Source organism: Canis aureus, chromosome 32 (genome assembly GCF_053574225.1).
Source record: "Canis aureus isolate CA01 chromosome 32, VMU_Caureus_v.1.0, whole genome shotgun sequence".
NCBI classification, from domain to species: domain Eukaryota; kingdom Metazoa; phylum Chordata; class Mammalia; order Carnivora; family Canidae; genus Canis; species Canis aureus.
In genome coordinates, this window is record NC_135642.1 from 7,270,022 (window position 1) to 7,286,804 (window position 16,783).

The 16,783-nt window shown below is 39.3% G+C and overlaps 1 long non-coding RNA gene across 1 annotated transcript in view; it reads left to right on the top strand.

Moving 5' to 3' along the window:
* The window catches only part of LOC144302949 (uncharacterized), a 31,441-nt gene extending 25,849 nt beyond the window's left edge, over positions 1-5,592 (top strand). Inside the window, exon 5 of the long non-coding RNA XR_013369946.1 lies at positions 5,115-5,592. This is a non-coding gene — a long non-coding RNA (uncharacterized LOC144302949). The remainder of the gene's footprint in view (positions 1-5,114) is intronic.
* Positions 5,593-16,783: the final 11,191 nt, after the last annotated feature.

Below are 16,783 nucleotides of genomic sequence, written 5' to 3' on the forward strand. Positions count from 1 at the left end.
CTCTCCAGATATGAGAATTAATGAATGAATGATTTTTGAATAATGCCTGTGAAGATGGAGTGCCTGGGTGGTTCCGTTGTTTCAGCATCTGACTCTTGGATTCCTTTCAGGTCATGAGCTCATGGGCGTGGGATCCAGCCCCAGGAGGGCTTCATGCTCAGGACAGAGTCTGCTTGGGATTCTTTCTTCTTCCCTCTCCTTACACCTCTGCCCCTCTCCGCAAGCACACACATACTCTCTCTCTCATAAATAAATGAAACCTTACAAACAATGCTTGCAGAGGTACTAAGATACCCAACTGCAGATTCCCCCACCTTTAAGCTATTCTTCTGCCTAACAGTACATTCATGAGTGGCGCTTACAAGATGATGACTGATGCCTACCCTGAGCTATGAGCTACATATATGCTCCAAACAAGTGAGCACACGATCAGTAAACTGCCCCCCTGCTGGATTGTTAAATAGGGCTGTGTTAGCCTCCCAGACTTGAAAAGAAATGCAGGCAATAACATCCTAGCGAAGCTTGGCCCATGTAGCAAGCGGGTGACCTTAGCTGATGAGCTCTCTCTCAGCTCCTTCCCCACATGAACACCTGTCAACATGTATGCCTTTTTTCTCCCAGTGGTCAACTTTTGGATATTTTAGTTAGTCCGTGATGGCAAAGGTCTTCCTTGTTTGAGGCTCCAGGCAGAACTTAATCACAGCAGCTCAGGGCTGGAATGGCCTTAAAGGTCTGGTTAAATCAAGGCTGCTGGGATTCAGATTTGTGCTTTGTGACACCTCAGTCTACAATGCCACTGGACACCTTCTTTATCACAGTGGTTGAAGGAGGGAGAAAATATTTCACTTGGTTCAAAGTGGGAGTGGGAAGAAAAAGGGAGGTAAGTGGGCAGGAATGGAGGCATCGAGGCTTAGGAGGAGGATAAGATAGGCCTGTGAGGACAGGAGACTGGGACAGATCTGGGGAGGGCAGTGAGAAACTCAAGACCTCTGACCCTTCACCCACAGTGAAGACTGATGAGAAGAAGGAGATCAGGACCCGGGGAAGAATGTGGGCCATGAGCCACAGGCAGGAGAGAGGTCTGTGAGCAGCCTTCCCCCAGCGAGCACCACCTTGGCATGAGGTGGCTACTGTGCAGATGCTGAAGGCCTCTTTCAGCTGGCTCTGTGGCAGTCATTCAAGCCTTTTTTTTTTTTTTTAAAGAAAAGATTGTATTTATTTATTTATTCATGAGAGACAAAGAGAGAGGCAGAGACACAGGCAGAGGGAGAAGCAGGCTCCCTGCAGGAGCCCGATTCAGGACTCAATCCCAGGACCCCGGGATCACGACCTAAGCCGAAAGCAGACGCTGAACCTCTGAGCCCCCCAGGCATCCCATCATTCAACCTTTTTTTTTTTTTTATGCCAAATCTCTCTAGTCATTTCTGAAAGAAGAAAAAAAATTGACGAGGAGCTGTGCTTTTTCCTTCAGAACTGATATGAGTGAACCTGTTATATTTTTCATTAGTAAAAGCAACCACAACCTAAGAGCAGCCAGTGTGGGGTTGAGGAACGAATGCTACTTTAATACATTTTGTCCATCTGCGATGTTGTTGACGATATTGGCAAAGATAGGTGTGGTCTGTCCAGCAGTGACACATAAAGATTTGTCAACATACCACTACCCCCTAGACATACATTTCAGAAAGTTGCGTGGGGCCTTCACTCATTTACAAGGCCAAAGAGAGCTAGCTCACGAACTCTATGTGTTTCAGGAATAGATACAGACGGATTTCTCAGCAGGCGCCTCTTCTGGAACTGCTCACCCCAGCCAGGCTCTCCCCTTTCTCAAAACCTGGGTCCAACCTTCTGGGCAGTACCTGCATGTGCGAACCAGTCACAGGCATATGTCTGTATTCAAATATCCTGGTTCAAATCCTGCTTCCACCACTTACTGGTTGTATACACTTTGGATGTGTTTTTATTGTTGTTTTTAGAGAGAGTGTGGGAGACAGCGTGGTGGGGCAGAAGGAGAGGGAGAGAATCTCAAGCAGATTCCACATGCAGTGCGGAGCAGGATATGGGGCTGCATCTCATGACCCCAAGATCATGACCTGAGCTGAAACCAAGAGTCGGATGCTTGACCAACTGAACCAACCAGGTGCCCCAAGGATGTACTTCTTCTATTTCTTCATCTACAAAACAGAAAATATGGTACCACGGGGTCTTTGTGAGAATAAATTTTTTTTCAATTTCATTTGAATTCAGTTAATTGACATATAGTGTATTGTTAGTTTCAGAGGTAGAGGTCGGTGATTCATCCATCTTATATCACACCCAGTGCTCATCCCATCACATGCCCTCTTTAATGTCTATCACCCATTGTCCCTCTCTTTCCCTATGATCCTCTGTTTTGTTTCTTAAATTCCACATATGAGTGAGATCATAGGATGATTGTCTTTCTCTGACTGACTTATTTCACTCAGCATAATACCCTCTGGTTCCATCACGTCGTTGCAAATGGCAGGATTTCACTCTTTTTTGATGGCTGAGTAGTAGTCCATTATAGATATATATGCCACACCCTCTTTAATTATTTATAAAACACATACCACAGTATCTGAGGCTCAGTAAATATCGTCATCATCATTGTCTCAGGTTTTTTTCCCACTCAGTTTCTGTTTTCTCTGTCTTTTGCCCTCAACTCACAGGGCCAGAACTGGCAGCAGCAGCCCTGTCTCACGACTGGCATTGGTATGCTAAACCAATGTATGCCCAAAGCACAGCATTCCAGCAATACCAGGGCTAGAAAGGAACATCCTTCACCAGATCTTTTTGAACATTTTATTTTACTTTTTAAAAGATTTTATTTATTCATGAGAGACACACAGAAAGAGGCAGAGATACAGGCAGAGGGAGAAGCAGGCTCCCTCTGGAGAGCCCCATGTGGGACTCAGTCCCAGAACCCCAGGATCACAACCTTGGCCAAAGGCAGATGCTCAACCACTGAGCCACCCAGGTGCCCCCATTTTATTTTATTTTAAATATTTTATTTATTTATTCGAGAAAGAGTGATCATGAGTGGAGGGAGGGGCAGAGGAAGAGGGAGAAGCAGACTCCCCGCTGAGCAGGGAGCCAGAAACAGGGCTCAAGCCCAGGACTCTGGGATCATGACCTGAGCTTCAGCTCAGATGCTTAACCAACTGGGGCACCCTTTTCAAACATTTTAAACCAAGCAATAAAGCAGGTTTGGATGGTACATATTTATTATACTATTAGTCTGATGGGGGAGTAGTACCCAGTTAGGGTACTCTAGACTAATTTTTAGCTAAATAATGACACCTGGGAATTTTCTGAGTAGCACATCAAGTCATATGCTCCTTCTTCATATCAGGTGGCTTGTAAGCTTCTGGAAACAGGAAAGCCACTCTGGTATCCAGTCTAATGTGGGAGAGAAGAACATGCATAGGCAAGTGATGGTAACATCATGTGGTCATGCTGCCATTCATACATATGATAGTACTGGTTGTGACAGATACTGTTGATTGAGTTCCTGCTCTGTGTCTAGCATAATACTAGTCAGTTCCCAATTTGAGACATATTTAATTTTCATGACTACACTTCAAGAGAGTGCTTATTACCCCAATGATGTAGATGAGAAAGCTAATGCAAAGTGGTTCCAGGTCACTGACCTACCAAGGGACAGAGCTTCTGTGGCAACTTTTAATTTAGGTCTGTCTGACTCCAAAGCTACTAATCCACACTGGGTGCTAGGAGGCTGGGAGAGACATGGTAAGGGCATGAAGAGTGATGGATTTCACAAGGAAGAGAAGTAGGGGAAGCCTCACAAAGGAGTTGGATTTAACCTTGTAGATTAAGGTCAAATAGGAAAGAAAGAGCATTTTAGCAAGAGGCTATGTAAGCAAAGATACGGAAGCACACTGCATCTGGGAAACTGTGACACAGAGGCACAGTGTGATGGTGGCACTGAGCACATGGGATGGGGCTACAGTCCCTTATCACTGGAGTAGCATGTCCTAGCACTGGAACTAGCACCTCACTTCACTCACGACCTCCAGTGTAGACCATGTTGCCTTGTCCCATCTGGCATCCCAGTTCCAATCTGTTTCTACTTTCCTCAACTCCCAGGTCTGTGCGACCAGACACTTAATACTGCCCTTCTGAGACAAACCCCTTACTCTTTTCCTGATCATCGTCAATTCCTCCAACTAGTCTGCTTCCAGAAGTTCAAGCAATTGACCCATCCCATCTACCTTGAGAGTGAAGACATTATCCATGTGCTATTTCCTAGACCCAGGAATTGGGCTAGGGCTTGGATTTTACCCTGTAGGCCAGGGATTCTCACTAAGGATACATGGACAGGCTCCAGGGAATACTGAACCACTGGAATCTAGGAAAAACACTGTAAATGAACTATTTATTAAAGGGATACGAAGCTTTCCTTAGATTCCCAAAGGGAAACATGACTTTCGCAAAAGATCAAAAACCATAGAAATGCTGCACTGTTCAATACTGTAGCCACTAGCTACATGTGGTGATTTAAATGATCTAAATTTAAAAAAAAATGTTCTAAAATTATATAAAATTAGAAATTCAGTTTCTCAGTCTCACTAACCACATTTCAAATGCACATGTAGACATCAGCCAGCAAAGATTACAGGACATTTCCATCATTGCAGAAAGTTCTATTGGATAGTGCTGGCATAGATAATGAGGTGGCCCTGAAGATGGCAAAGGGGGGCACCACCTGTGGTGTACCTGACAACAAGTAGAGGACAGATCTGGGGAAGGGAAAGCTATGAATGAGTCTGGGAGTCTCTGGGAAGAATCAATCTTATACAGTAGTGATGAGAATGGAGAGGAGCTCACAAGTATGAGAAATGTGTCAGAGCCCTCGGTGAAGGACTGGATGAGGGGATAGAGGCAGAGAAAGAAGTCAAAGCCAACTCTAAGCTTTCTAATTTGGAAAATGCCCACATGGGTTCCTCTCCAGTTTCCCTCTCCTACTGCTCCCTCCTCATTCTTTTTCAACACCCTGGGTCAGGTCCTGGGTCAGGGCCCTCACCCTGCTGTTCCCTCTGCCTAGAAATATTCTTCTTCTTCTCTTCTTCCAGGGATCCAAATGTCTTCTTCCCTCACCAGCATGAGTGACTAGGAGACAGGGAGACAGTGACTGTCACAGAAGCAGGTGTGAGGGTGAAAAAGCTGATGAGTCATTCTGCTGATGGGAGTCTCAAGAGGCCAACAAAATGCTGAGTCACCACGGATCAGTGATGCACATTCACTAAAGAAAGGCAGATGGTCACTACCAGGCCTGGCAGTGCACGGCATCTGCAAACTGCTCTCTTACTCCAGGTACCCAAGGCCCTCAAGCATTCACCATCTTTTCAAATCTTCTCTCAGGAAATGTCCTAATACATGTATCAATACTGAGTTCTAGAACACTAAAATGTACAGTCTGTGAGCCAACCCCTGTGCTTTTCATTTTAATGTGGGAAAGGTTCCTAAGCCAGAAGACTGAGTCTCTAGTGGTGGATTCTCACCCATTGCTGACAAATCTGGTGAGAACATACTTCCCCTACTCCTTCTAACCCTGATACTTCATAGGTGGCCTTCTGATCTCCTTAGGAGCTGACTAAAGCCCCTTTTTGAAAGGCATTTAGTAAAGGGTGGACAGAAAAATTCTTTGTGACTAACTCCCCATTACTCAGAAAATGTAAGTGGATCAAACGTCCCATCCCCTCATCCTCTGAGCATGTTGGTAATCACAATGTTACTGTATAATGTGAAAATTTCCAAATAGAACTAAACTCAGGACTATAAATATACATGATTAAGGCTTCAAATATAGCACTGCTTTATTTTCATGGGGGCTATTTCTGTGTGGTGATTGCCTGGCTGATTTGCAATTTCAGAATACAAATGGCTTTTCTCCATAACTAATGGGAAACTTGGCAGGGTGCTGCACACCCAGGCCCTCCTGAAAAAGTCTGTTAAATGGTGGTAAGTGCTCTTCTTCTGAATTACATAAGCAGAGCTGACAAAAGGCAACAGTACAACTCCAGAGCCTGCTAAAGTGAAATAGTGTTTGTTTGGTTTCCCTTCCTATGCTAGAAGAATACGGACTCCTCTGGTAATAAATAATGAAATGATTATGAGCACATCACCCTATGATAGTCTAAATTAAAAATACTATGGTACAGATGAGGAGTAATGCCAACGGAGATTTCTCCAACACTGGATTTACCAGTAGCTAAAAAAATGTTAAATAAGAATGGTGTAAATAAATTCATAACCTTGGGACAGAACCGAAAAGGGAATGCCTGAAGCCACACTCTATGGCTGTTATAAGCAAAACACGGACTAAAATGTTTATTATCTCCATCTAATAGGGAGGACAGTATAATTATGATCTTTGGTGATCTCAATACCATAAAGCAGCTTTTCTAATATCATCATGGACAGTACAGCCTACCTCTGAGCCAGGCCCTTGCAGATAAATATAACAAAACGGTTATATATTTTGCAGCAGTTTAGAGGATGAGGTACTTTGGAGTCAAAGTTTAAATCCCAGTTCTCTCACTTACGCATTTTCTGACTTTGGAAAGTAAGGCTTAGAAGAGTTTTCTCAAATGTACAATGGGGGTTTTAAAGTAATACCTGAGTCTTAGGGTTATTGACAAACTAAAATGAGAGAGCATATAAAAGCACAGTAAATACCTGGTAAACATCTTTAATATTTTGTCTAAAAGTCTATCTTCAGTGTCTCTCATTGATTTGTGAGCCTTCTTCTGGCTCCGTTGTCCCTCTTCCTGGGGAACCTTAAAACATTTGTTCCCACCAGGCACTTTTAAGGATGTAGTCAGACCAGGTGTTGAATTAGAACTCAAGTCAATTGCAGGGCCCCAAACCTTGTGTGGAAGAAACAGACCTAGCTACAGTAGTTGTTTTCATTAAGACAGAACTTTAGGTAAGGAGGCAGAATTAGAGAGAAGTTAATAAAGTTTAGGTTTTAAGACTCCTCTCTTGGATGGCCCCTTGTAAGACATTATGCCTGATTTTGTATTAATAAATTAGCATCCTTTTTCTTAAGGATGGCCCTTAAAATTGTATATGCTTTGGGCTCACCAAGACTAGCAAGTGCTCCTATCTATTGCATAAGCTCCAAGCACACCTGGCAGCAGGGCTGACCTGAAGCTGTGGATCACAGGGCTACCTTGGGTGTCTGACTTCCACCTTCTGCTGTTGAGTCCCACTGATGGTCAGAGATCAGGGATAAAGCCACGCCTGCAGGTGAGGTCTAGAGGTTCCTTGAAGCAAAGATGAGTCAAGTGGTATCAGGAATGAGGCAGGGTCTGACCACGCTGAGGATTAAGGATAATTTTTCTGCAACAGTTCAACTCCAGAGCCTGCTAAAGTGAAATAGTGTTAGTTTGGTTTCTCTTCCTAATACTGACTCATAAGTTAAAGTTCAGTAAAAGAAATAAGATGTTACAAAAATAGGTACAATAGGGTATTAAATCAGTGTTTCTCAAATGGGATCCAGTCCAGCTCTGTTGCTGTAGCCTGACCAAAACTCACTGAGAACTAGTTAAAATGCTAGATTAAAGGGAAAAAAAAAATCTGCCAGAGGCACTAGAAATCTGCTGAGATACCCAGGACGTGAAGGAAGGGAAGCTAACTGAGGAAATCCTCACTTTTTGCACAGTGATTTTCCTCTAGGGGCATGTAGTGGACTGAACGTTTGTGTCCTTCCCAAATTCACATGTTGAAATTTGAACCCCCAGTGTTATGGTATTTGGAGGTGGGGGCTGTGGGAGATGATTAGACCATGAGGGTGGAGCCCTCATGTATGAATTAGTGCTTGCAGAAGGGACCACAGAAAACATTCTTGCCCTCTTTCCAACAGTGAAAAGATTGTACTTTATGAGGCAAAGTGAGTTTTTACCGGACCTGGATCTGCCAGCACACAGATCCTGGACTCTCTAGCCCCCAGAACTGTGAGAAATAAAGATTTGCCATTTAAGCCTCTCAACCCATGGTATTTTTGTCATAGCAGTCCAAATGCAATAAAATAGGGCATTTGGCAATTCTTGGTGCTGGACAAACAGCTGAGAAGTCAGCAGTAATTTAATGGGACTGGGAAGATAAATACTGAAGTTTGGAGCTGCCAAGCCATTTAGGACTTGGAATTCAGATCCTAGAGAAAACTGGAATGCAAGAATGTGAGCCCACCATCAGCATCAGTTTTCCCCAGGTTATTTACTGATTAAGTTATGTAGGACAAGAGTCTTGGAAGCCAAACAGAAACTGGGTGAAATAGCAAAGTGGAGTTTTGGGTTGTTTCAAAGTGCTACGGAAACGAAAATTGGATTCAGGACTGGCCACAGAGGACTGGTTCAAAAAATATCCCAAGCCTTCAGCTGGGACCTCTAGAGGTCTATGTCCTAGGGCTGAAGGTGAGCCAGACCTTCCCAGAGACAGTAAGCCAATCTGGGAGAGGTGTGGTTCCACCTAGATTGAAGCAATCTAACAAAACAATTTTTACAAAATATTATGTAAAAACAAAATGTAGAACAACAATAACACAAAGCAGGAAGATTGAATGTAGTTAACATCATCTGGGAAATGGAATAGGTATTAATTCTTAGTAGACTATATGTCAAGAATTTGGGGTGCTTGAGTGGCTCAGTTGGTTAAAGTGTCCAACTCTTGGTCTTGGCTTGAATCATGATCTCAGGGTCTCTGGATCCAGCCTCACATCAGGCTCCATACCAAGTACAGAGTCTGCTTGTTCCTCTCCCTCTGATCCTTCTCCTACGCTGTCTGTCTGTCTCTCTCTCTTAAATAAATAATCTTTAAAAAAATGAATGTCTTTTGTAATCTTTAGGATAACTGGTAAAGAATGTATTACTAATAAAGTAATGGAATAAGTAAACTAAAATAATAAAAAATGCTTTCTATATACAAAGGAAGTCAAGAAAGATGAGAAAAAAAGAACACAAAACACAGGGAAAATTAAAGGGTTAAAATAAACCCAAATATATCAGCAGTAAAATCATTTACTCTAATTAAAAAACAAAAATTATTACACTAATTATATGTGTTGCTTACAAAAGAAAAATCTTAAATATATGGATGTAGAAAGATTGGATAAGAGGATGGAAAAAGATATGGCATGGAAAATCTAACCAAAAGAAAACTGGTACAGTTATATTAATATAAGATAAGGTCGACTTTAAGGCAAGAAGCATTACTAAAGTTAAAGAGGAACATTTCCTCATGATTAAAAAAAAGCCCATGAACCAGGAAGGTATAATAATTATAAATTTGTGTATACTTAATAACATGGCCTCCAAATGCATCAAGCAACAATTGACAAACTATAAGGACAAAGAAATAACACAGAATCACAAAGTACTCCTACCTGCCCTGTTGGTTGTGCCAAGAATACAAGACTGCTCCTTATTCAGGCCATTTCTCAAGATTGCTGAATCTGCAGCAAGCAACCTTGAGGGATGAGGTCAGGTCTCCTTCTGGGACAATAAACAAGCTTGCTGCTGTTTATTGCTTACTGCTTGCTGTGTAAGTGGTGGATTCCCCAGTGTTTCTCTCCTATAACACAATCCACTGACTATGCAAGCATCCCCCTCGGCCCTTCATCTCACCTCTGTGGGACTTGGGGAGCAAGAGGAACTGACACAAATAGACATGCTGATGCCCATGCTGCTTACTGTGCTATGAGTGATACAGCCTTCTGTGTATCACCTAGGAGCTTTACGTCGTCAACGTATTTGCTTATAAGTAGGAAATTAAATTCTAAACCCAACAATATGCTGCTTATGACAGAAACATCCTAAGCATAAAGACAAAGAAAATTTGAGTAAGAAAATGGAAAAAAAATATGCCATGCAATAAGCAACTAAAAGAAAGCTGGTATATATGTTAATATAGAAAATGTAAGCTTTAAGGGAAGAAGAGTATCTAGACCTAGAGAGACATTTCCAAATAATTTTTAAAAATTCATCTGTCAGGAAGGTATAATAATTCTGTTTGTATGCTTTTAATAACATAGCCTCAAAATACACAAAGCAAAATTTGTTGAAACTAAAAGAATAACAGGGACGCCTCATTGAGCATCTGATTTGGCTCAGGGCGTGATCCCGGGATCCGGGATGGAATCCCACATCAGGCTTCTCACAGGGAGCCTGCTTCTCCCTCTGCCTGTGTCTCTGCCTCTCTCTGTGTGTCTCTCATGAATAAATAAATAAAATCTTTTTAAAAAAACCCTAAAGCTAAAGGAATAACATGCTAGGATTTTGTTTTAAACACACCTTTCTCAATAACTGATAGAACAAGCACACCGTACCCCCCCACAAGTAAGAATATAAGGGATTTAAACAAAATAATTAACAAACTTAACCATATATATTTAATATATATTATTATATTATATATTATATAAAATGGTACCTAACTACTATAGACTATCTTCTCAAGTGCACATGAAACATGTACCACAGAAGTCCTGACAAATTTCAAAAGATTATTAATGACCACAGTGAAACAAAGCTAGAATTACAAACAAAAAAGATAAGAAAAATGCCCAAATATTTGGAAATGAAGTAATCCACTTCCTAAAAATTTTTTTCTAATTGAAGTAAAATTCACATAATATAAATTAGCCACTTAAAAATGAACAATTCAGTGCATTCACAATGTTGTGCAACCACCACCTCTACTAAGTTCTAAAACATTTTCAATAAAAATGAAAAAAATGGATTAAAAAGAAGTTACAATGGAAATAAAAAATGTTTTAGTTGGAACAATGAAAATATGATATGGGATGTAGGGAATATATAGCTAAAGCTGTGCTATGAAGATATTATACATTACTTTTGGCAATATAAATTGGACAAATTCGTAGAAAAATGTAATTTACCAAACACGACAACAAGAAACAGAATAGTCCTATACTATTAAATAAATTAAATTTGAAATTAAAAACCTTCCATAAAGAAACCCTAGGTTTAGATGATTTCACTGAATTGTTCCAAATGCTGAAAAAATAACACCAATTTTAGAAAATCTTTTCCAGTGAATAAAAAAAGGGGAAAACACTTTCAAATCAATTTATGAGGTCAGCATAATCTTGATGCCCAATCTAACAAGAATGATACCATTATAATAATTATAGACCAATCTCTTATAAATATAAATGCAACAATTTTAATCAAATTATTGGCAAACTTAATAAAGACAATTTTTTTTAAATTAGGAATGTAAGATTGCTTTCATATTTGAAAAAACAATCATTGGAAGACTTCTGCTACTGTGCATGAAACAGTAACTCATCAACCCACTATAATCAACTAGAAAACTGGAAAAAAATGAAGCAATTATTATCAGACATTAAGCAACAGGCAGCACGGTCTGTGATCTGCAAGAGAAAGAACAAGACAAGGTGAGCCCAAATAGCAGCACAATGAAGAAGAAGCTAAGTAGAAGCCCAGCAGCCCCACTGAATTTAGGACCTAGAATTGTGGGGAGGCTGAGCTGGCTAGAATTTGTATATGAGAAAAGAGAGTCACACATACAAAGAACTGTAGAAATCTGAAGAGGGATCCCCTCAAGTCTTTGACTGATACAAACCTACATAAACACAGGGTAGAACTCCATGAGGTCAGGTGAAGAACTAACTGCCTGTAAACTATAAGCTACACAATTTCCAGAGCTTACACAAGAATAAGAAATGTTTAAACTTCTACCAGCCTGAGTACAGTATCTCATTGAACACCTGGGGCAGTGGCCATAGGAAGGGTCACAAACTCACTGAACTAAACTAGCCCTAGAGTTAAAGGTACTCTATACCAGTGCAACAAAGCTTAAAAACAAACATCAAAAAAAATTGACCAAAAAAAAAATCCACAACTGCCTGTCAAAACAAATTTCACCACTCTTTAAATGAAGACCACAAGGGGCATCTAGGTGGCTCAGTGAGTTAAGCAATCGCCTCTTGGTTCAGGTGAGGTCATGATCTCTGGGTTTTGAGATCAAGCCCTGTGGTGGGCTTCGTGCTCAGTGCAGAGTTTGCTTGAGGTTCTCTTCCTTTCCCTCCCTCTTGGGCCCTGCCCCCACTTGTACACACATGCCCTCTCTCTCTCAAACTAACTAACTAACTAACTAACTAACTAACTAACTAAATAAATAAATAAATAAATAAAATCTTTTTAAAAAGACAACAAAATCCAAATATGCAACAACATAGCATTTATAATTTCCAAGATCCAATAAAAAAGTACTAGGCATGTAAAGAGTAGCAATTTTGGCACATAACCAGAAGGAAAAAAAAGCAATTAATAGAAAAACACATTGATGCAATTCACCACATTAATAAGAGAAAAGCTTATAATCATCTTGATGAATACAGAAAATAATTTGTAAAACTTCAACATTCATTCATATTGAAAAAAAAACACAGCACACTAGAAATAGAAGGAAACTTCTAAAATCTGATACAGAGCAACACAAAACCTATAGCAAACACTGACTAGTGAAATATTGAAAGCCTGGTCCCTAAGATTGGGAAGAAACAAAGATACTCATTTTGATGGCCTCTACTCAACATTGTGCTGGAGGCCCTCAATAGGTCAATAAGCAGAAAAGGGAAATAAAAGGTATATAATTAAGAAGGAAATAAAAACTATTAAAATTATAAATAGAGATCAAACTGCCATCATTCATGGATGACAAATTATGTGTGTAAGAAATCCAAAAGAAACTACAGTCGAATTATGAGAAATAGTAAGTGAATTTATCAATATCACCATGTCCAGGTCAACATACAAAAATACATACAAAAATATATTGCATGTCTGTATACCTGTAACAATTACAAAATATACTAAAAAAGTACCATTTACAAAAGCATAAAAGAATAAAATATCAACAAAAGATGGCCAAGATCTTTGTATAGAAAACTACAAAATATTATCGAGATTAAAAGGCCTAAGTTAATAGAAAGAGATGCCATGTTCCTAGACTGTAAAGATGTCAATTTTCCCCAAATTGATTTATAGATTGAATGCCATCCCAGTAAAATTCCATCTTGTTTTTTGGGTTTTTTGTTTGTTTGTTTTCGGGTCTTTTGTTTTTTTGTTTTTAGAATTGACAAGATGATTCTAAAATTTATACAAAGACTAAGGTCAATATCTTGAAGAAGAATATAGCTAAAGGATAGACACATCCAAATTCCAAGACAAGGTATAGTTACAGTAGTTAAAGCAGTGAAATGTTGGCAAAAGAAAACTATACAAATGAAACAAGTTCAGAAATAGACTCACACATAAACTATCACTTGATTTATGACAAAAGTGACATTATAGTGTCACATGAAAAACGATGGTCTTTTAATAAGTAGCGCTCTATCTTGATTCCTACCTCACATCATACAGAGAAATCTATTTGAGAAGACAGACACAAAAAAGTACATTCTGTATGATTCCATTTAAATAAAGCTTGAAACCAAAACTAATCATGGCAGAAGACATTTTTTATGGGAGAGAATAATGAGCGGTAGGGGGCCTGACAGCGAATTTCTGGAGGTGGCACTGTTCTATTTCTTGATTTGGGTGACGATTACATGATTATATTCACTTTATGGAAATGTACAGAGTTGTTCATCTGACTTGTGCACTTATCCATGTGTATAATACACTTCACTAAAAAGTTTACTTAACCAGAAGCATATAGTCTATACCTATAATATTTATATTTAATATAAATATATATATTTATATATTTTATATATATATATAAATAACCAAATGTATTCTTAGGAGCCCCAAAACCCTACTGATATGTAGCACATCTTGCTTTTTGCAAGGTCCTACTAATTTAGGAACTCCTCATTTAATTGCTGAAGTATCAATGACTGCTGACATTCGTGACTCTTCACCAAAGGTAGGGCTGTTTTTCTGCAGAGGAAACACATTCTCTATTTGCTTAGATGAGCTCATTCACTTACTGAGAGTTCAACTAGATCAAGAGTTGCAATGATAGCTTCTAAAAAACTTATCACAATTGATTTTGTAATTGTATAAGAGCATCTTGTTTTGAGTTGTGTTAACAATAGACTTTTAAGACTCTCAACCATAGGAAACAAACTGAGGGCTGCTAGAGGGGAGAGGGATGGGGGATGGGGTAACTGGGTGACAGGTAATAAGGAGGGCACATGATATACTGAGCACTGGGTGTTATATAAGACTGATGAATCACTGATCTCTACCTCTGAAACCAATAATACATTATATGTTAATTAACTGAATTTAAATAAAATAAAAAAAAAACAATAGACTTTTATTCCTGGGAACTTTAACTGTAACTCACATAGATTTTCCTTTCAGCTTCCAAGTGTGCTAAGGATTTGTGGTAGGTAGAGTTAAATTGAGATGCTGAATCAGTTGATGTATAACGGTAATTTAAAGTTCAGGTTTTGGTAAGTCTTGTCTTTCCCCTGATTATATGTTATACTTTTAAAACTGTTATTTAACCTGTTCTGACTTTGCTTAAAAATAAAGACTTTACCAAAGAGAGAGGCAAATAAACCAGAAGAAACACTTAAGAGAACAAACTGAGGGTTGATGGAGGAGGGAGGGGAGGGCCTAGATTGGTGATGGGTATTAAGGAGGGCACTTGTGTTGAACACTGAGTGCTGTATGTAAGTGGTGAACCTGAATTCTACTCCTGAAACCAATAGTACACTCCATGTTAACTAACTAGAATTTAAATAATAGTTTGAAAAGAAAAAAATAGGGTATTTGGAGAGGCTCCCCTCCACCCCCACCCAAAGACTTTAGGCTTTAGCATTTCAGAGGCACGGATTAAGTACTGCTTGTTAGAGTTCCTTCCCATCTTATGTTTCTCATGACTTTTTTTGGAACAAAACAAGTATTGATTTGGCTTTCACCCCTAGGTGTAAACACTATAAACATCAAAGCATACTTTCTATAGATCTCTCATCTCCTATCCTGATCTTGGTATCCTCTCTGGTGCTTTAATCATGAGGAGCTCTTTAGGAAGCTTGCCTTACCCATTGTGGAGTATAAGTGTTGCTCCTTTTACTTTGTTTCAAGCAAGTGAATTTAATAAATAGCATGGTAAGGGATTTGTCTGTAAGTTGGAGGGTGGTTCTAGTCCCAGTGCCCACAATAGTATAGTGTCTTAGGTAAATCACCCATTTCCCTTGTGTTCTTTTTTTTTTTTTAATTTTTATTTATTCATGATAGGCACACAGTGAGAGAGAGAGAGGCAGAGACACAGGCAGAGGGAGAAGCAGGCTCCATGCACCGGGAGCCCGATGTGGGATTCGATCCCGGATCTCCGGGATCGTGCCCTGGGCCAAAGGCAGGCGCCAAACCGCTGTGCCACCCAGGGATCCCTCCCTTGTGTTCTTATCTATGAATAAATGGGGTCATTTCTGGCATTGTTTCCCATCACACGGTATGCCCTCAACAGTCCAAGAATTCACAAGAATTAAATACTTGAATTTCAAAGATCTCTTCCAGCTTTTTCACTCACATATTTAACTCAATTCATTCCTGTGAAAAGTAGTATCAGCAAAATAAAATACAAATTAACTAGGTCTACTCCTGTTCCACTACTATTCTTGGGACAGTCTGGGATTAGAAGAAACCACACCAGAAGGTGCTACAGGAAGCAAAGGGGTAATGAGAATACAGCAGTACAGCAAGTACTTTTATTCATGAAAAAAACAAAACAAAACAAAACAAAAAACCTCTTCCCAAATGGCCAAAATAAACCAATGAACTAAAGTAGAAAACAATATTTTATACAATCAATTTTCATCCAGAACCCATACTTTTTTGAAAAATGTCAGTAAAATCAATTTCTCAAAAAAAGCTTTTTAAATATTAAACCAGGTATTTCCCAAGAAGTGGCTACCATTATAGCTCTTGAAATTAGATTTACTGTAAAAGAGGTTGTTAGGTAAGTGTATTATGTAAGCCAAAGATGGTGAGGAAAGGGATCATGGGGACAGTCATCTCTGGAGATCAACCAAGAGAGAATTCAACATATCCGATGCAAGGTAACTCTTGGGATCCCTTGTGTTAAACTTTCTCAGGACGGGGTAATTTTCTTCATTTTCTGTATTTGCCTTTATTTTCTTCTATTATTTCTGGTCCATTCTTCTTGCCCATACTTTTCCTTCTTTGAAACTTTAAATGTGTGTTTTCTTTTCAAAGTTTTAAGAGCTGGAAAAACAAGATATATTGGAAATACAAACTGTTTTTTCACTGCATGGTAAGGAACGAGAAAGGCCTAGTGTGAAATCCTGGAGTCTAAAATTAAAACCTGAACAGAGAATGCTCAATGACCTTTTCTTAGGAGGCTCACATGAAAGAATGTCATGGTACATTGATCAAACTTCTATTCATTTGCATTTTCAGGATGTTGCTATTAATACCATATGACACTCAACAAATTACACTACAATATGACATTTTGTACAAATTACTTCACCTCTAGTTTCTTCTTCAGCTGTGTTATTTCAGCCTCTGGTTAATTAAAAAAAAATTAAGAGGTGTGTTTTGTTTGGTTTTTGTAGGGGAGGAAAAACTTTACCTCTACCTTTTTAGGGTTGGTCACTGGGGGCCTATGAGATAAATGGACAAAAGGTTAACAAGAGAAGCATACAAATTTTATATTTTAAACTTTACTTCTGTGGTGGTTACACAAAAAAGAAGTAAAAATCCAAAAGCTG